Raw genomic sequence first — 21,638 nt, 5'->3', positions numbered from 1 at the left:
TTTGGATGCACACAAAATCTTTAGATCATGTGAACATTAAGGCTCAATGAAGACATCACAATATATGTCATGATCAAACTTGACAATTAAATTCATAATCAAATGCATAGCTCAAGTCAAGTTTTAGACTTCAAACCTTAAGGTCAAGCAAAATGAAAAATCATATTAGCATGTGTCTTGCCAATATAATAGATGAACCATTATTTTCAGGAAGTTTAATGTAACAACCGCTCCTCGACTGTTTTCGGCATTCGAGACCTGCGAGAGGACTCGTAAAGTCCCGAACAAGCCTTATTAGAGATTCCTGATAATTCAATATTCTCGTTCACCAATCAATATTAGTGCTTAAACTATATTCTTTCGCATCATAACTTGAACCATAATTATAATAATCAATTCAATCTTTAACACATATAATCATAAATATATACAATGAAGTCTAAAATATCCAATTTAATACTTATACCAAGGCCACTATCCATTTACAATTAAATAGACAAAGTGTTATGACTCAACCTTTAGCAGCGGAGTGACTCGGAATGAAATGCTACGAGATGCCTTTACCTATCTATGATGGACCAATAAGTGTCGATGATTTCACGTTAGGCCGATCACTATCTATAAAAGGGAAATAAGGGGGTGAGTCTTACAAACTCAGTGATCATCAGCTTCGTGAGCGGGGAAATGATGGGAAACACGCAATAAGCAGATCATTTGAATGATAAAACTAGAATATAAAATGCAAATCTTATAAACCAAACCACAATGAGGATATTTGTGCCTTGTAAAAATAATATCGTAGAATCATAATATAATGCTTTCTTTGGCAAAATAGTGCCAAAAATAAGTGTAATAGAAAAAGTTTTAATCACTGAAAACATTATTACCATCAAAATATGAAATACAGTATAAAGGTAAGCACGCTCCCAAAATGTATGGTATGTAAAGAAATCAAAGTGTACGGCCAACTAAATCAACTCATGTTTGTCAAGTAAGCACTAAAAGCTTTTATTTAAACAGTGGGAGCTGCAGAGAAAATCTCAACTCTCCACCATGCAAGAAAGCATGCGTTGAAAACTCACAAGGCTCTCGTGTAGGAAAGTATAATATCAACACGTGGACCCACTTCCATGTAATAACAATCCGGGAGTCTTACTCCACCGGATTCCCATAGCCATGGCAGTTTCCACGATGTTAGCCAACATCAGAGAATCAAGCGATCATTACCAAGCACATCCGGGAGTCTTACTCTATCGGATCACTTGTGCCCTAGCCATGTATACATATCACAAGTCATGGCCCCCATCATGCCTAATAGCTCGTCGGTGACCCAAAGGTTCTCTAGTTAAAGCTCACTCGTACACGAGGTTCACAATTAATTGAAGTGACAGCTAGCCTACTCTCGACGCACTTGGTTTGTCAAAACCATTTTCAAAAATCAAATCGAGGTTTCCAAGTCTTTTGCTTAAAACCATTTGAAAACAAAGTTCAATAACCTTTCAAATTTCTTTTCACGTAAAAGGGCTTGGTGTATTCTCTTATACAAAGATCGGACTAAAACCGATGCTCCAAACTTGCATTTTAAATCATTTAACAATTGCATTTAAACTATGCATATCACACAAAAATACAAGGCACCGATTTTGAATGCAAAACAGTATAAAAGGCTTGTTTCTCGGTTTCTAAAACACTTTACGTATTTAGCTCATCTATAGATATATCCAAAACAATTTTCAAAACAACTTGCATCCATAATTTCCTACGAGTTCTACTAGCCCATACTTTCCACAATAACAGTGTATAAATCATTGTAAATCCATTTAGAAATCGCCTATCGAGGCTAACAGCTCATGCTTTCCATAATTGCATTTAATGAAATTCGGCAACGTTTATAAAACGTATAACATTATATAGCTATAGAAATTTTGAAATAGGCACCCCCTACTCACCTTACAATTGTGTGATGCTTCGTCGCTATTGATTCGAGTGCGTATCTTGCTATTTCTACTTGCCAGTCACTCGCTACCTCGCCCGATATGCGACCACGGCAACTTTCCTAGCAACCAATTAAACTCAATACATTTAGTGTATGTCATTTCCACTTGTCTTTCTCATTCAATCATGAATACTCATTCTACTAACTTGCATCTTGACACGTTTTTACTAAGGTTCTTCATATCCTTTGCTTGCGTAATTCTTTAGATTATAAGTATCGACAACTTGTTTATAGCGTTAGCACACATGTTAATCCTTTCCAATGGTATCTATCAAGTTCAACTATTAATTTCACACCAATAACCTCGCATATGGCAACAATTATAAATCTAATTTCATCAAGCATTTCCCAAGTTTACATGCGCCACAATTTACATTCATATGCTGACCACACTTGCACAATTTTTTTCCTCACAATATTCAACTAACCGTAGGCTTTAAAACATAGTGTTAAGCTTACCGCTTTCCTTTTCCACTTTGAGTCCATCATGTACCCACGGGTTTATTAGCTTGTATGTCACCAATTTTTCTCCAATCAAGCCAATCTTTGCTGCCACAAGACATTTCTCTTAGTCACTAACTCATTTCCAAAGATTGCTCAAGCTGAAAACAAGAATCTTTACCTTTCCTTACTTAAATCACCAAAACCAAGCATTTTCTTCCTTTCTCCTTTCTTTATTTCCTTTCTTCTTTCTTCCAACTGATCTCATCTATTTCTTTCAAAGAGTACGGTTTTCCTTGCAAAACAAAGCCATTTTTCTTTTCAAATGCATGGTGGCAAGGTGAAAATGGCATTGAAGCTTGAAAATGGAGTGGGAGCATGAAGGTGAGGAAGAAAATATTTTGTGGCTGGAGATAAGAACCAGCCATGGGATAAAAATGAAGAGTCAAAGCTTCAATTGGAAGCTTTGACCAAACTAATGACAAAATTACCATTTTACCCTTTAAGGTTTTCACCCTTTTTAATTGTATCCTTCCACAATCTTTTAAATTCAATTTCTTTCAATTTTTATTCCTTAACACTTGTATCAATAAAATATCAAGTTTATGCTTAAATGTGGTATCACCGCAATATTTAAGTATTTACTTACCCACGCTAGCTTTATTTAATAAAGACACACGGGCTCCATTAACATCATTTTTCTCTGAAATTTCCTCGTTCTTCTTCTCCCCCTCTTAGATTAACCATATACCCCTTCTTCATGAAAAATTTCGATATTGAATAAAATATTAATATTTTAATATTATTTTATTAATAAAATATTATTTTATTTCAAAAATTTTCACTTGTCTCCTTGGCACCCAAAATGTCTTATTATACCCTGATTCACTTCCGAATCACTTTCTATATCATTAATTCATCCTCAATAAAATTATTATTATTCAATTACTATTGCTTCGCGTGCGAAATATTTTACTCTAGAATATTCCCTCCACCTTTCATCACTCTTAAACACTCTAATTAACCTCAATTGGTATCTGATAAGTTCTATTAGTCAAAATAGCAAAGTACGGGGTGTTACATTTAATAAGTTCATCATGATCAATTTTATCAGTATAATCAAAGAATCAATCTTGAAACAATCATTTAAAGTACAATCTTAAAGTATATTTCAAGAATTGATCTTAGGATTCATTGAAATGATTTTTCACCATAAGCACATGAACATTTTATTTTCAAGAAATGATATTATTTATGTAAGCACATAAATTCAAGCATTCATGAATAATTTCCCATTTTTTCAATTTTAACATTGTAAACACATGAGAGTATATGGAATCAATATGAGTGTCATGCTTGGGAATAAATAAGATTTAAGCAATCAAGAAAGTTTTCCCATTTTTCAACAAATATTGCAATTTCAAGAACATGTACTTGCACCAAATGATCATGAGAATATTCATAATGCATGTTTTAAAGAGTTAAGAATCATCTTTGAAAAGGAAATTCATGGAAGAAAATATTGCAATGGACAAGAAATGACGTAAGAAAACATTTTGGAACTCAAAGCTTGTCCATTTTGACTTTAGAGCACTCAAGAATCAACTATATATCCTTGGGATTTTACTTTTTATCATTCCAGTAGCGTTGTTTGCATTTTGTTCTCCAATAATTGACTAGCTATGCTTAGGAGTCAACAATGCTTGATCCCTACATATTGAAAAGCTAGAAAAAAGTGCAGAACATGGAATGTTCTAAGGTACAATGATCTCAAAACATGAATTTGTGTGAGAACAATTTAGAATTTCATTTCAACCATGTTTAGAACACCATTTTAACATGTATGATCAAATATTCTTCAAGAAAACCATGTGAACTCAATTTTACTTTTATTGCTCATTGTTCACAAGTGCTCAAAAGTTGAAATGCTCATTTGAAGAATCTTGTCTCCAATATGCTCAAGCATGGTCAATTTTCATCATGATACATGAATACGAGGTATGAAATATTCAACAAGCATGTTAGGCAATGTTAAGCATGATAGGTAATTAATCTAATATTTTCAACATTTTTCAACATAAGGCATACTTGTTCAAATCATTAAACCTTCAAGAATGACAAGTATTACAAAATGCCATCAAACTATCACATTTAATTATGTTTAAGAAAATACTTTCACTCAAATTCACAAATCATGAGAGAAATATCAAGCAGAATGGAATTTGTGCAAAGTCAATAGCTCAATTTTAATCAAAAGAAACAAGAAGTTTTGCAAGAACATAATTTGATAAAGATTTGATCTTTCTTCTCGAAAGTTTTGCACTTGAAACATACAAGATTTGAGTTGGACATGCTTTGTGCAAAATCATGAGCTCAAAGTAATTCAATTTTGTTCAATTATGCTCTTAAATAATCTATGAAATGTGTACTAAGCATAATGAATCACATCTATGCATGCCAAAGGTCATTTTCAGATATCCAACAATTATGTACCAAAAATGCCCTGATCATTCAAAATTACAAGCAAGAATGCACATCCATTAAGAACAAGTCAATTAATATTTTTATCACGAAACAACCTTGTTCAATTCATAAATCATGATAAGCTCAAGAATGGCAAAGATTTGCATTTATTTTTGCTCTAAAAGTACAAATTCAAGTAGTCAAAACTTATCAAGCTCATTATTAACCAACTTAAACTATTCAAGCAAAGTTCTAATTCCAAATCAAGATTGTTCAATTGGCCAAATTACCATAAACACAAGCAAATCAAAAAGTCAAATTTTCAAATTCAATTTTCCTTGTTTAGACCACTAGAATAGGCAAGCATGCAAATCATCAAGTGTGTTCATATGCCATCATATCATCAACATTAAACCTTTTATGTTCAAAATTATGCTCAAAAATCATTTTTCCTCAAAAACAATAATATGAAATCAATTTCAAAAAAATGAGGAAATTATATCAAGTCAATTTTCCACACTCAAGCTAAATCAATAAAGCTCAAACATATAGGAAAAGCAAGCAATTTTTTCAATCAAGAGAATGAATAAGTTTTGGCAAAAGCATGAAGATATATTCATGATCAAATCTAAATGCATGCTTAATCTTTAGGCTTATTCTTGTTTCAAGATTATGCAATTTATAGCATGCATCATATCAAGTCAAGTTTCATAACCAAATTTTATTAATAAAGCTCAAAAAAGGGTAAACAAAGAATTATGCACTTAAAATTCAAGCAAGAAAAGGTAATCAAAGTTCTCAATTAAGAAAAGCAAACAATTTTAGAAACCAAACTAAATCCATGAAACATTCGATAAATAAGCAACTAAAGTTTTCATTTAAACAAGCAGAAGGCTTTTAACATAAAGTTCACCTATTTTCTTTTATGTGTGACTAAAAAAAATTCATTATTCAAGAATTGTTCCTCCTTACTCTAGCACACCTACAAGAGACATTTTTCATTTGCTTTTTGGTATCCAAATTGCTTTGGATCCTTGAAAGTTAGTCTCATAGCATAAAGTTCCTTTTGGAAGACACACTTGTCTAAATTTGTACGATACACATTTTCTAATTTGACAAGTGTATGAACAATAACTATAAAATGTGCACTAACTGCATTAGGTACTTTTGGAAGATGAGGAATTCATGAAAACCTTTTGTTTCTCATTTAATAAATCTTTAAATTTCTTTTTCACATCAGAATTTCCTTTTTCCTAAATATCAATTTTCTTCTAGTAAGCTTCAAAATCCTTTTTCATATTTTCATTTTCTTTATCCAATCAATTTTTGTTTTCACCAAAAATTCATTTTTAACATCATGGAAATGATTTTTTTTTTTGTGCTTCAAATTCATTTTCTCAAACTCAAATGCTAAATTCTTAAAAGCATCATGCAATTTATCAAAAGCATATGAATTAAGTTCACAAGATAAAGAACTTATCTTTATCTCTTCTAGAGCCATGAGGCATAATTCAATTTGATTTAAAGATTCATCTTTACTTGAGTCTTTATTTACGTTTGCCTTGTTACTTATTGAGCATTAACTCTCACAAGGCTTGTCGTCCAATTCCTTTTCCTTCTTTGTTTCTCTATATAACTCTTCTAATTTTTCTCAAATTTTTTTGGCACTTTTGCTCATGAACACTCTATTTTATTCTCTATAATGAATTGCACAAATGAAAGTGTGCATGGCCTTAGAGTTTATTTATACTCTTTTTACTTTAGCTTCTATCCACTTACTTCTATTTTTTAGAGTTTTCTCACCATTTACTGAATTGGTATTCATAAGGATGAACGGACTATAGGTAATGACATGTCACGACTTGATTTTTGAGCCATGGTCGGCTCATGGACTCAATGGACATAGTCCGCTAAGCCCAAGCAAGCCTATTTATATAATCCTGCTCATCATCTCGTCAACTATTCTTACATTTACATCTCATGATGTCAACCCTTAAGTACTTTAATAGTAAGTTATAACAATCAAAAACTGCATTTAAATCAGCCCAAAATAGCATTAACCATTGCCACTCATGGTGGCTTTACCAATCAAAATATACATATATGGTTTAAGGCATACATCTTAGTACTTTACATCACATGTACGTATTTACAAACAAAAATGACTCTGGGCTTCCAGCGGAGTGACCAAGGTGAAGGTGCGGCTACGAAATGCCAAGATACCTACCAAGGAGACGAAACTACCTGGACACCTCGACCTAGGTTCCATGTGAGACCCTATCAAGCTCGATTAAAAGACGGTATTGTACCGAGAGGTACAACTAAGTTAAATCAAGCCTTGAACTAGTTCAAATAGAAATTTTAAGATGAATTTGAAAATTTTGAAACCCACAGAATGGCTTAGAATAGTGATTCGGAGTTCAAGGTCCAGTTTGGAGTCCACCACGAAAATTGACCGATTAGGGACAAAACGGTCATTTTACCATTTGATGATAAAATGGAGATTTTTAGCCAAGATTTGGTCACATTTGACCAAGAATAATTATATGAAATATAATTATGATTATTGGAGTATAAAATGATGTTTAGCAGTGAAAAATTATGATTCTCGGTATTTTTGGAGCACAAGGGCAAAATGGTAATTTTTCCACTAGAGGACTAAACGGAAAATTTTATAAAACAATTTTTTCCCAGTTTGGTTAATATTGATCAATATTAGTGTTATTTGAAGTTGAAAAATAGAAATAATGTGATTCTGGTACATTTCGGAGTATAGGGGTAAAATCGTAATTTTTTCACATTGAGGGTAAATCGGTAAATTTTTCATCCTAGCACTTGTCAAGACCAAGGGATTTTAATTGTGGTATGATTGGATAAATACCAGAATATTTTGGTGGAAAATTAAGAAGAAAAAGTCAAAAAGTTAAAAAATTGGGCGAATAAGCATGTGACACGTGGCATGCTTGATTATTTTATTATTTTTTATAGAAATCAGCCCATTAAATCCCCAATTCTCTCACCATATTTTGCGTAGGCAACCAGCAATAAGAACAAAGGAAGAACAAAGGGAAAAACAAGAAAACCTAGGTTGAAATTCAAAGAAAAAGTGAAGAAATCAAGGAAACAAGCTAGGTAAATTAGAATTTCTTTAGTTCTCCTTGATACCTAGCTTACCCATGGTTTTGTTCTTGATTTCCATGGTTGAATATTGAGTTATCATGATGAATTCAATTCTGAAAAATGGGTATGGAAGAGGAATTGTTGTTAGAATAATTTGATTTTAGACGATTTTAGTGTTTAGGGATAGTTAATCATGGTTATGAACAAAAACACAAAAGAAATATTCAATTTCTCTAGGGTTCCTTGTTGGTCAAACCATGAGGGCTGAATATCAATGGGAGATTGTTTTTATTTCAAGAAAAATGGCTTGGAAAAAGTTGAATTAAGGTGAAACAGTTATGTAGAAAAAATTTCGGTGCTAATGCACTAAATGACCGAATTTTTCTATAAGGAACTGTGAGGGTTCTAATGCTAAATTTGACTTTATTTAAATGGTATGTGGTAAATTAAAGTATTAGAGGAGAAATGGATTAATTTGGAGGTGATTTGGACACAATTGCCAATTAATCGGTGATCGGTTGAATTTAATCGATACCGCAATTAAGCGATAATCGGACGTATTTTTGCATTTACATATCATTCATTAGTAATTTAAATTAGTTTATATCAATTTAGAGACAATATAGTAAATTCCTTGACTTTGTTATTTGTCAAGGTAGTGAGACGTCCGGAAAAGGCAAAGGAATTGCGCTTGAGGACTATTAGTCCGAGTGCACCCGAAATTCAAATTTTCGATATCGGTGAGTGGACTTGCATTTCAAACTTGTTTTGGGGAATATGAAAGATTCTATCCAACTTGTCTTAGAAAATGTACCATGGGAACAAGCTTTTGTTAAATGTTTTGATGTTATGATATGTGATTGCTATGGATTCATGCATTATTGCAATATGATGATATATATATATATATATATATATATATGTGTGTGTTGTGCATGATGAATGATATTGTGTATAATGACTGTAACCGTGCATGTGCACGATGTGGGGGAATGCATGTCACGACCCAAATTTTCTGGCCATGACCGGCGTAAGGGCCTAATAAACGTAGTCTATTAAGCCCAAGCAAGCCTATCGATTTATCCTACTCATCATTCCATCAAATATCGCTAAGTCATATTTCATACTTTTGAATCAAAATAATGATATACATTGCCAACTCGTACTGGCATTACTCCTTAAAAATTTACATATAGTGTCCACATCATGTGTTATAATAATTTACATTAAGTTTGTCTACACAAAACAAAATAACACTCGACTTCCAGTGGAGGGACTCGGATGAATGTACAGCTACTGAATGTCGAGACACCTACCAAAAGATTGACACAGGTCTACAAGGACACCTCGTCCTAGTTACCGGCTGCCTCGTGATCTGAAAACATGAATTTGAAAATGGTGAGTATAAACCCAGTGAGTGAACAGGGAAGGGAACAAGCATACCATAAGGAATCTTTAATGAAATAATGATGCATTCTTTTTCAAAACAATACAATTTGTTTCTATTCTTATTAAAAACCCCTCATCAAGCCCTTAAATGATTAATCATTTGCAAATCATTAACCCATACATAACGAACCATTTAAAGAATAAAAGCTTCAATATTACACAAGTAAGTCAAATACGACAACGAAGCTATGTTGCAGCGAGAATGAATTTTCGTTGCAGCGACGTTGGGATTTAGTTATTAACCAAACAAGGGTTTCTCAACTGGCCGAGGATTTCTCACTAAACCTCCTCATTTTAAACTTAACTCATTTAATCCTTAATGTTGGAAATCCATGCTCCGATATAGTAGCAAAGTAGTGAAAGATAGGTCAGCAATTGGACAAGATAGGAGACTAAACCAGAAGATTTTTCGCTGCAGCGAGATTCAGTGAAATTGTAACCCAGAAACAGAATATTTCTCACTGCAGCGAAATTCAATCTTGCTGCAGCGAAATTGCAACCCAAAAACAGAAAGTTTCTCACTGCAGTGAGAATGTATTTCACTGCAGCGAAAAGCTATGGTGTCATTCTCGCTGCAGCGAAAATACATCCTCGCTGCAGCGAGTTTCCGACCAGCCTACCCTTTCAAAACCCGAGAGTTTCTCGCAGTATTAAGAATGATTCTCACTGTAGCGAAATACAGGGCATCAAATGAAAATTTCCCTTTCTCCCAAAGAAAACCACCCTGTTTGAAATGTTCAAAATCAATATGAAACACATAACAATTTCTCAAGGTTTAACATGTCAAGTTTCACATGCATTACAACCATAAACCATTATCCATCAATTTCCTATAACACACATATTTACATATGTATGTATATATATACACATATACCCATCATCATCATCACACCATCCCATCATCATCATCACCAGCTCATGCGCACTCCCTACTCGCACATGGCTAGGTCATCACCGGGTTATGCGCACTCCCTACTCGCACATAATTGGGTCATCCTCGACTTATGCGCACTCCCTACTCGCACATAGCCGAGTCAATATAATTACACAACATTATATTCAAGCATATATGTATATCAACATAATGCAGCCACATAGAAATCCATAATAACCACATATCATAACATAAATCATTTATCAAGAGCTTGTTCCCAAGGCATTCATTTTCATGAAAAATCGTATAAAATCATTCAAACGTTTGTCAAATACATTATATTCCCAAAATAAGTTTTAAAGTCAGTCCACTCACCAAATGATTGTAGAGCCTTTAGATTACTCCAATTCCCCTAATTGTCCAAATGGGGTGATGGGGCTTCCTTAAAACCTAGGATCACATTAACATAAACAATAGATCAATTTACACACTATGAACTCTAAAAGCTATCTCTTAGCTAGTTTTCAATTGCCACATTGAATGGCTATCTATGTTCACTATCTCAATCACTAAAAAGTAATGAACATAGTCAACAATAAAATAGCTCATAAATCCCAATTACTAGCCATTTTCTGCAGCTAAAAACCAAGCTTAATTCACCATTTACCCTATGGCTCCTTTGTAGTCAAATTCCCTTCCAATTGCTTCCAAATAAATGGTGTAATTCTCTCTTTCTCTCTCTAGAACACCCAGCTACTGAGAGAAAGTCTGAAAGTAAGCTTTATCAAGGGTTTTGAAGTGAGAGGATGAAAGAATTCAAAGGTGTGAAAACTAGAGCTAGAGAGAGAAAATCATTCAAGCTTTAAATCAAGCTTCCATGGAGTTTTGAAGAAACGTAGAGAGGAGAAGGGAAGAAGAAGACCAGCTGTTGGAAATTTCAAGAAGCTGCTGGAATTTCAAGATATTTAGAGGCCAATTTTTATCCATTCCCTTAAAATTACCAATTTACCCCTCCACCAATTTACTTATTCTTCTCCAATCGTTTATGCAATCTTTTTGCTCTTTTAACATTGGGACAATATCCATAATAGTCTAGACATGTTCGGGTTTATAAAAACTTAAAATTTTAACTTGAGGTGAAAAATGACCATTTTACCCTTACCGTGAAAATCGTCAAAATTTTGGTTTCCTTTCCATTTTACCCCTAATTTCACCATCCATTTATACCTTAGGCTTACTTAGGCCATAATATTGTTTAAAACTTACTTTGGGAGCTTATTAAAGAAAATGACGAAACTACCCTTGGCTTGTATTATTCCATCTATGCTTGGTTACAAGCCTATAGAGGTTGGGGTCTCACAATGCACATGCCGGTGATGATGGTGGCATGAGAGATGGATGATGATAGTGCTTGTGTGCACGATGTGGGGGGATGTACACGATGGCACTGATTGTGCACGATGTGGGGGGATACACACGATGGTGCCGGCTATGTACACGATGTGAGGGGATGTACATGAGCCGGGTGTGACTATGATGATATTGATGTTTGTCTATCTAATTATGCATATCTAGATTTATGAAATGAAAGCTCATGAATGTGATATGTAGTTGACATATATGTGAAATTTGATACATTGCACTTTGGGAATTTTCATGAGTTTTATGTTGATTTTGTTAGTTTAGTAGGATGGCCTTTTTGTTGAGTGAGGAAAAATGTTTCTTTTGTTGCTCTTTTTCGTTGCACAAAATTCATTCTCGCTACAGCGAGAAACTCTCGGGTTTGAGGGCTTTCACCAGAACTGGTTCTCGCTACAGTGAGAAACTTTCTGTCCATTTTGCTAACTTGTGGGTTTTTGCCATATTTCCCATTTCTTTGGTACCATAGTTGAGCATGGATTTTTGTAAAGTGATTTACTCATGTGGGGTTTACATGAGGGGTTTAAAGAAGCTAAAGCAATTGCATTGTTTTGAGAAAATGAATGCATCATGATTTCGATAAACATTCCTTATGGTATGCTTGTTCCCTTCTTATTCACTCACTGAGTATTGTACTCACGTTTTATAAAAATTCATGTTTTCAGATCAGGTGACTGTTGGACCCTAGACAGAGGAGTCCCCATAGTGCATCTCTTGGGTATGTGTCTGGCATTCGATAGTAATCCCTTTTATTATAAATGTCTCCGCTGGAAGTCATGGGTCCTTTTGTATTGTGAATACAAGCTAACAATGTGAATATGTGTATGCAATGTAAATTGCTAAATACATGACTGGTATAGTGCATGTATATTATTATTGATAATGCCATTGTGTTTTGACTATGTTCACACCCGGGAAAAGGTGTGTGTGTATGCATGATATGATAAATTTGTTAAGTAAAGGTAAATGGATAGGCTTGCTTAGGCTTAGTGAGCTATGCTCATTGAGCTCATGTGCCGGTCATGGCCCGGGAAATTGGGTCGTGACATTCCAACTGCCTCATGATCTAAAAACATGAAGTTGAAAACAGTGAGTACAAACTCAGTGAGTGAACATAAGAAGGGAACAAGCAATGATAAGGAAAGTTGATAATCACGATACATTTATTTGAAAACAATGCAATTTAGTTCAAGTTCTTATTAAAATCCCTCCATTTAACCCTTGGTTATTAAATCATTTAATGATGAAGGACCACATTCAGCATGAAATTGGAAAGAGAGGAAATTCTCAGTAATTATCTGAACAAGGCAACATAATAGACAGATTATCGCTACTGCGAAAAGGCATTCTCACTACATAATAGACACATTCAGAATGAATTTTTGCTGCGGCGAACTCCAAGCAGAAATCATCAATGAAACGAGGGTTTCACTCAACTGCACGAGGGTTTCACGTTAGAACCCCTTATCTAAAACTAAATTAATTAATCCTTTGACATTGGAAATCCATGATCAACCATGATGTTAAAGAAATTGAAAATATGGCAAAAAACCAACAAGGTAGCATGCAAGACAGAAAGTTTCTCACTGCAGCGAGATTCAAGAGACAAAACAAAATGTTTCTCACTGCAGCGAGTTACAGGCAGTAAAAACAGAATATTTCTCACTGTAGCGAATAGCAGGGCACCTAAATAAAGAAGGACCTCCTTTGCACTAAACATCCATTTGATGCTGCAATAAAATTTTCAAGATTCATCATGCCATACAATCACATATTGTAATCATGATCTTTCTAGTGCATATACATATACCTAAACATATATCAATTCGTATACCACCCCATCTCACCCATCTCATGTGCATCCCCCCATATCGTGCACATAGCCGGAGTCATCACGTGCATTCCCCCCCACATCGCGCTCAGGTACAGACATCGTATGCTCTCCCACATCTCGCACAGCTGATCCATTGTGTGCATCCCCTCACATCGTGCACACGGGCAATATCATCATCCATCTCCCTCACCACCATCATCACCGGCAAGTGCACACTCACCTTGCACATGCACAGTTGCATTTGTCACCGAATGGTACAATTTATGACATAGTATATATATATATCAACATTATGCAGAAACATATGGATTCATCACACTATCCATTTCATAACATAAAAACATTTCATAAAGGCTTGTTCCCATGCGAGTTTTGAAGAAAAAACTAATAAAACGCTTTAGGGGATTCAATCAAACATACATGTGTATATCCCAAAACCTTTTAATGCAAGTTCACTCACCGGTATTTGTTGAACCTTTAGTCGACTCTAACTTCCCTAATGGTCCAATTAGGGCTAAGGGGCCTCGTTGGAACCTATCACACACAAAAACATCACAGCCAATCCAATTTACATTAATATTGCTCCAAAAGCTATTTCCCAAATCAAGCTTTAATAGCCCTTCCTATCTACCTTCCAATTACCATTTGATTGGCTATTCAGTTTCTTTTCTTTAGTAACACTAGAAATGGATAAACAGCTTCAACAATAACATAACTCATAACTTCAATTACTAGCCATTATCAACAACTTAAAGTTAATCCTAATTCATCACTCACCTTGGTGGATTGTAATGAAATTCCTCCCCAAAAGTCCTCAAGCTATCATGAAATCTCTCTATCTCTCTCTTTCTCTGCATAGTTCAGCTAGTGAGAAAAAGTATTGAAGAAAGACTTTTAAGGGTTTGCTTAAGGTGAGGGAGTAAAAGAGTATGAAAAACCCTACAACATGGTGTGTAAAGCACGAAGATTAAGGTTTGTTTGAGAGAATGATGGAAGCTTGAGAGAAGCTTTCATGGAAGAGGAGAGAAACGTGAGATGGGATGAAAAAGAAGAAGTTGGTGGAGAAATGAAGAAGCTGTTGGAAAAATGAGATCTTTATAGTTAAAGTTTATCCAACTTTATTTAATTACCAAAATACCCTTAATAAGGCCACTTGTCTTCCTCATTTCCCATGTGCAATCTTTTCACACTTTTAACACAAAGACAAGGTCCATAATAGTCAAAAGTACTCGAGTTCACAAAACTTAAAATCTTTGACTCGAGGTGCAAAATGACCATTTTGCCCCTATTGTGAAAATTATTATCACTTCTAGTTTTTCTACATGTTTTCATCATTATACATCATTCATTCAGTCCTTATGCCCACTTAGACCTTAAAAATATTAGAAAACCTTCTTCTGGGAGCTTATTAGAAGAAATGACGAAATTACCCTTAGTTCTCGTTATCGCATTTACTTCTAATTACGAGTCTATAGAGGTCGACGTCTCACATGACATCCCACATCTCATAGTCACAAGCCCTAACATAAATGTACATCCTAGTACTCCAAAATTGATAATTGGTTCCATGTAATAAATGAGGCCTATTTATGGATTGATCCTTAGCATCATTAAAATTTTGAATAGCTATTAGATCTTTCCCTTAAAATGTTAAGCCTTAAAATCAAGGGTTAGGCTTTGATACCACTTGTTAGTCCTAAAAAAAGTGCTAGAGGGAGGTAAATAGCACTAAAAAAATTGTAAAGGAAACTCTTAAGTCTGAAAAACTCTTAAACACTTTTGCAATGAAAAGTTTAAAACTTGTTAAGGTTGAAAGACACTAAGTAAAGAGAAGCTTAAAAAAAAAGTGGATAAAACATAATATTTATAATGGTTTAGTCCATCTAACCTACATCCATTACCTTGATCTTCTTGATCAAGGAATTTCAACCCAACTTCACTAAAATCAATGAAATTAACAACTTCCACCAATCTCTTACAAGGTAAGCTTCTAACCTAAGCTCTAAACCCTCACAACAATTCTTAAGCTTTCTTAAGCTTAGTAACCCCTTAGAGTACCTCGCACACTCTAATCAATCAGGAAATGAAGAAAAGATAGAGTTTAATTGATCACCTAGCTTATCTAAGATGTACAACTTCAAGCTCAAACACTTTACAAAGAATAGGAGTGAAATACAAGTGTAAAGAGAAGGTTTTTGGTCTTTTAAGCTCAAAATCACTCTTGGTAGCTTTTCTCTTTGTTCTTTAATTGTTGGAGCTTTAATTTATACTTGGGGAGTCAAATTTTGTTGTTTAAGATAATTTCTAGCCGTTGGGAACAACTCTGATGCCATTATAGCCATTATTCTATCCTCAAGTGTTCAAATTCAAAAAGTTTTGCTAACCAGTTAATGGTAAGCTCTAACCTATTAGCCCTTCTCTAACTTGCATTGTTTGGCAACTCTGTTCACTATGTTAACTGATTAAAAAAAACTTTAACCAATTAAGAATTCTCTATTTTCAAAGTACTCTATCCAACAGACTTTCTTTAATTGATTAATCCTCCCCTTAATTGATTGAAGCTTCACTTCCTTCAACCTTAACTGATTAACATCAGCTTTAATTAATTAGAAATCTTTGAATTTGAATTTCTCAATTTGTGGCTCCCTTCAATAATCAACCTCATTTCATATTTGGATTTTCGTGCTTTAAAGGTACTTAGGTCTTATGCTCTAACTGATTAACCCAACTCCTTACTAGATTAGCATGCCTCTATTTTTATCTTCCAAAACATTCTTAATCAGCTAAGCCTAGTGTTAACTGATGAAGACTTTTTTTTCTTGCTTTTACCTAACGCTCAGTTGTACCTTAATTTGTTACTGCTCCACATTATTAGTTAATAAGGTTATGTTTTCACTAGCCTTTTTCTTCTTCCTCACTTTAACTTATTAACCTATGTTCTAAGTGAACTTGCCTTTAATCAACAATTTTATTAAAAGAATTAACTTTATCCTGTACTTAAATAGTAAAGTTAGACATTAATGAGTAACGAATGTTTTGTTATCATCAAAAACATATGGAGTTCACAATGGAGTCAACACTAAGCATTAAAGCACACCTACGGTAAAGATGATGAGTTTATCAATTTAAAATACATTGGTATTTGAAATGCAGCAGATTTACTCTAGAAAATTGGTTTTAGAAAAACTTGAATAGTTTCAAAATAGCCTAGAACAATTATTATGCAGTTTCTAGACTAAGTATTGATTGTTGGATGTTTAAGAATAATGGATAATCTAAGAAGTTCATTGGACTAAAGTTTTGCGTATTGATAGAATTTGATTTTTTGAAGGTGAGTGGGTGCACCTTTTCTAATATGTTATACAGTAAAGTTAACATGATTTATTGAGTGGTTTTATTTGCAAAATTTGAATGTTATGTTAAAATTGTTAAATCTAATTGGTTGTACATAAATAATTTTGTAGAGGTTTTTAAATCTATTATGTAAGTAAATATCTCTATACCATATTAGTTTTCAATAAGGGCGGCCAAGCCCTTTCAAATGTTTTTTATCAAATACTCCTCAATTGGATGTATGTTGCATGATTAATGCATGGCTAAATAAAGGCCTAGGTGGGATAATAGAAATCCGCCCAATTGAATATGAATGTAGATGATATAATGCTCACAAGATGTGAGAAATGTGAAAATGGATGAGTAGGTCTTCACGATTTGAATGTCATGACTTACAATTTGATGCTTGATCTTAGTAGGATCTCGTGTAGATGTTTAATTGTGTGATATGTTGATCTAAGCCAAATGTGACGATAAGAATACCATAGGGTTGAGATTGGTGAACATACCATCTCTTCCCCTTATAGAAGCTCGATGTAGGGGTAAGAATACCATGTTACGATTTGACCTCATGCTCAGACATGAAATTAATCATGAAAATAAAAATATACTGTAGGGGAAAAATAAAACATGCATTTATCAAAGAAACAACTGAGTCCCACAAGATCAATGTTTGTGTTATTCATGTAATTTTCAAATTAATTATGAACATTCATAAGTTTAAGTATTATATACGTTGCTCTAGATATCGTAAATCAAGAACCAATCAAATCCAAAAGGCCTTGTAATGTAGCAAGAAACTTGAAAAAGAGAATAAGTCAATTTAAAATCCTGTAGCCAAAATCTTTACTTTTTTACCTTTACGATTTGTTAAATCTTCAACCACCCAAGTGTTTGGCCTTTAACAGTAACCCACATAGTGATCAAATAAGACCTTCTCAAAGTTAGGATTTGTAATATCCCGTACTTTGATATGGTGGCTAATAAAGCTTATCGAATGCTAATTGAGGTTAATTGGAATGTTTAAAAGTGATGAAAGGTGAAAAAAGTATTTTAAGATAAAATATTTCGCACGCGAGAAAATAATAAAAAAATAATAATGATATTTTTATTAAAGATGAATTTGCTAGATAAAAAGGGATTCGGAAGTGAATCGAAGTATAACAAGGTGTTTTGGGTCCCAAGGAGACAAGTGGAAAATTTTAATATAAATAATATTTTATTAATAAAATAATATTAAAATATTAATATTTTATTCATTATCGTAATTTTCCATGAAAAGGGAGTATATGGTCAATCTAAGTGGGGGAGAAGACAAACGAGGAAATTTTGAAGAAAAATGACGTTAATGAGGTCCGAGTGCCTTTATTAAATAAATATAACGTGGGTAGATAAATATTTTAAATATTATGGGGACACTGCATTGGAGTTAAAACTTTATATTTCGTTTGTACATGTGTACAAGAAGATAATGGAAAGAAATTAGAATTAAAAGATTATGGGAGGATACAATTAAAAAGGATGAAAACCTTGAAAGGTAAAATGGTAATTTTGCCATTAAAGTGATCAAAGCTTCTAAAGAAAGCTTTGACTCTTCATCCTTATCCTTGGCTAATCCTTATCTCTTCAAGATGGCATTTTTTCTTCTCCATCTCTTTCCTCCCACGCCATTTCCACACTTCCACCCCATTTTCACTTGACTCCCATGCAATTGAAGAGAAAAATAGAGAGAATCAGCTAAGGAAAGAAAGGAGAGAAAGGTGGAAGGCTTGGGTAGTAAGTGATTCAAGAGTAATTAAAGAAATATCAAGTGCATCTCAAGATTCAAGAAACATAAGGTAAGGGTTTTTGTGTTTTAAGCTCATGGTTAGTTAAATCTTTGGAAAAATGATGTGTGAATCATTTTATGGTGGCTATGGTGACCATGGGTGTGAGGAAATTATGAATTTTGTTAGGTGAAATCCAAGCTAAAACCAAATGGTAAGCCTAACGCTACAATTTGAAGCTTATGATTGGTTTAATATTGTGAGAATGATTGTATGCATATGTAGTGTTATTGTGATGTCATGGGTATGGTTGGAAGGCAATTATATTAATTGGAAGTTTGGTGTGTAGATATGTGTTGTTAAGAAAGGTTTAAAAGGTTATGGATGTTGGTGTGTATGAATGAATATTAATGTTATTCTTGGTGGCAACATGTAAGTGAGGATGGTGGTACATGTAGACTTAGAAAATGTTTGATAGAAGTAAATTTATAGTTGTTGCCATATGCTAGGTAATTATTGTGGAAATGATGGATAAACTTGATAAATATCCTTAGACAAGATTTATATATGTGCTAGAGTCATAAATAAGTTGTCGGTATCCATAATTTAAAGAACTACACAAGTAAAGGATAAAGGCCACTTTGGTAAAGAATGTGTTAAGATATAAGTTAGCTGAATAAAGATTCGTGATTGAAGGAAAAAGAGAAGTAGAAATGTGGTACACTAAAGATATTGAATTTGGATTGTTGCTAGGAAGTACAAAAGTAAAGGTAGTGTATTGTGGTAGCGTGCCGGAGGAAATAACGAGCGACCGACAAGTAGCAATAGCTAGATATGCCTCCAAACTAATAGTGATGTAACATTCCGGTATCGTAAGGTGAGTGAACTTACATTAAAATGCTTTGAAATAAATGATTATATGCTTGATTGAACCACTTGAATTATTTTACTAGTTTTTCTTAAAATTTGCTTGGGAACAAGCCCTTGATGAAACATTATATGTTATGAATGTGTAATATGATGAATCCTTGTGCTCCCATATTATGTTTATATATATATGTTGTGTATGATAGTTAATATTGTGTGATAATTATAACCGCGCATGTGCGTGATATGGGGGTTGCACATGCTGTGATGACGGGGTGAGGGAGTGTGGATGATGAGATTGCCTATGTGCGCGATGTGTGGGGGAGCACATGATGGCATTAGTTATGCGCTATGTGGGGGTGCACACGATGATGATGATATATGCCATGTGCGCAATGTGGGGGGAGCACATGATGGCATTAGTTGTGCGTGATGTGGGGGTGCACACAAAGACTCCGACTATGTGCGGTGCGGAGTGCACATGAGCTGGGAAAGGTGGTGGTTGTATACATGCTTGTGTATATATATGCTATAAATATGTTTTTTATATACTATAGAAAAGGTTATGAAAATAATATGTGACTGCATTGAATATTGAGAAAACTTGATTATTGTCAATGTGCTTGATTTAATGTACAATGTCACAACCTGGTAGTCCCTTCGAGCCCATGTCAACCGCTGCGATGTCTCGGTAGACATTCGTTACCCGAAGTACCAACTGGAACCCCGCAAGGCTTTGGTACCATTTTTTCATCTCCTTTGTAAGTAATCATCGCCAAACCTCATTTTTAAAGAATTTTAAGTTTTTTCCCTTCCAAAACCGTGAAACAATAATTTTCGCCTCATAGGGGCGCTTTCGTCATTTTTCCTCTAAATTTTCCAAACTCAACTAAAGATGTAGTAGATGAGTGGAAAACACATATTTCATGATTTAAAATAAATTTGGCTGTCTAAAACATTTATTAAAAATAATAATGCAACTATTTGAATAAAATAAAAATATTCAATAAAATATTCTAATTTCTTGTAAAACAATATTTATAGAGTCATCGGTAAATAATTTTTGTAATGTAAAAGCTAAATAAACTCATACGTACTATGATACAGATAACCGGGATATGAAATTTACTTTACAGTGACTCATGGGCCCTCAAGGAACAAAAGTGCACAAAGGCAGTAAACCTACAATTTTTAGAGTAGTAAAGCCGACTATAATCCTTGACGATATCTGCTATCCACAAGCTACCTGGGGTTTGAAATGGTTGAAAATGAGGGTGGTGAGATTATAAAATCCCAGTGAGTAAACAGATACCATCTAAACCATCTAAAGTCGAGTAAATGGAGACAGATAAAACAGTTTAACATACTGAAATTCATCACCTTTCAACTTGTTTCAACCAAATAAAATACATTCATATAAATCAAGTAATTAACATGGCTTATGAATTTCTTAAAACTTTGGCTCGTACCAAAATCATTCTCAAACCCAGTTATCAGGGATACCTTGATCGAGGGCTATCCCAACTAAGTCCGCCAAGGCAGTTAAAAAGTCATGTACGCATAAATTATATTTTATTTTGAAAACATAGCCGTTCCTTGGCATTGGCTGAGTTCCCCCTCATGTGATGGTTTGACGTGAAGTGAACTCTAAAAGTGTTAACCTCAAGAGTTATCCACCCGCGCCTCTCATACTAAGGTAAGAATATAACGGGGTTACCGTGCCCCTCTAATAGGCTGGTCCACGGAACCCGCTCACTGCAGTAAGCTAATAATTATCCCACCAATCAATAAAATTTAATAGCATGACATGGCAATTACTGTAATTCACAGCCTTTCAAGGCTAAATACACAGTTCATATATATTTCAACACAAATACCAATTCAACCATTCATGCCAATATTGTCATAAGCCAATCAATTAGAACCATAAATTCACAATACATCAAATGGTCTCCAATTACTCTATTTTGAAAGCCATTATTCAATTTTAAAACAATTTTATGAAATCATTTCATTAAATCACATTTGGTTTATAAAACCGAAAAATTAATCATTTCATTCATTTTCCATGAA

The sequence above is a fragment of the Theobroma cacao genome, chromosome 2 (genome assembly GCF_053813885.1).
Source record: "Theobroma cacao isolate CCN51 chromosome 2, ASM5381388v1, whole genome shotgun sequence".
Taxonomy (NCBI): Eukaryota; Viridiplantae; Streptophyta; class Magnoliopsida; order Malvales; family Malvaceae; genus Theobroma; species Theobroma cacao.
This window is presented reverse-complemented; position numbering follows the sequence as displayed.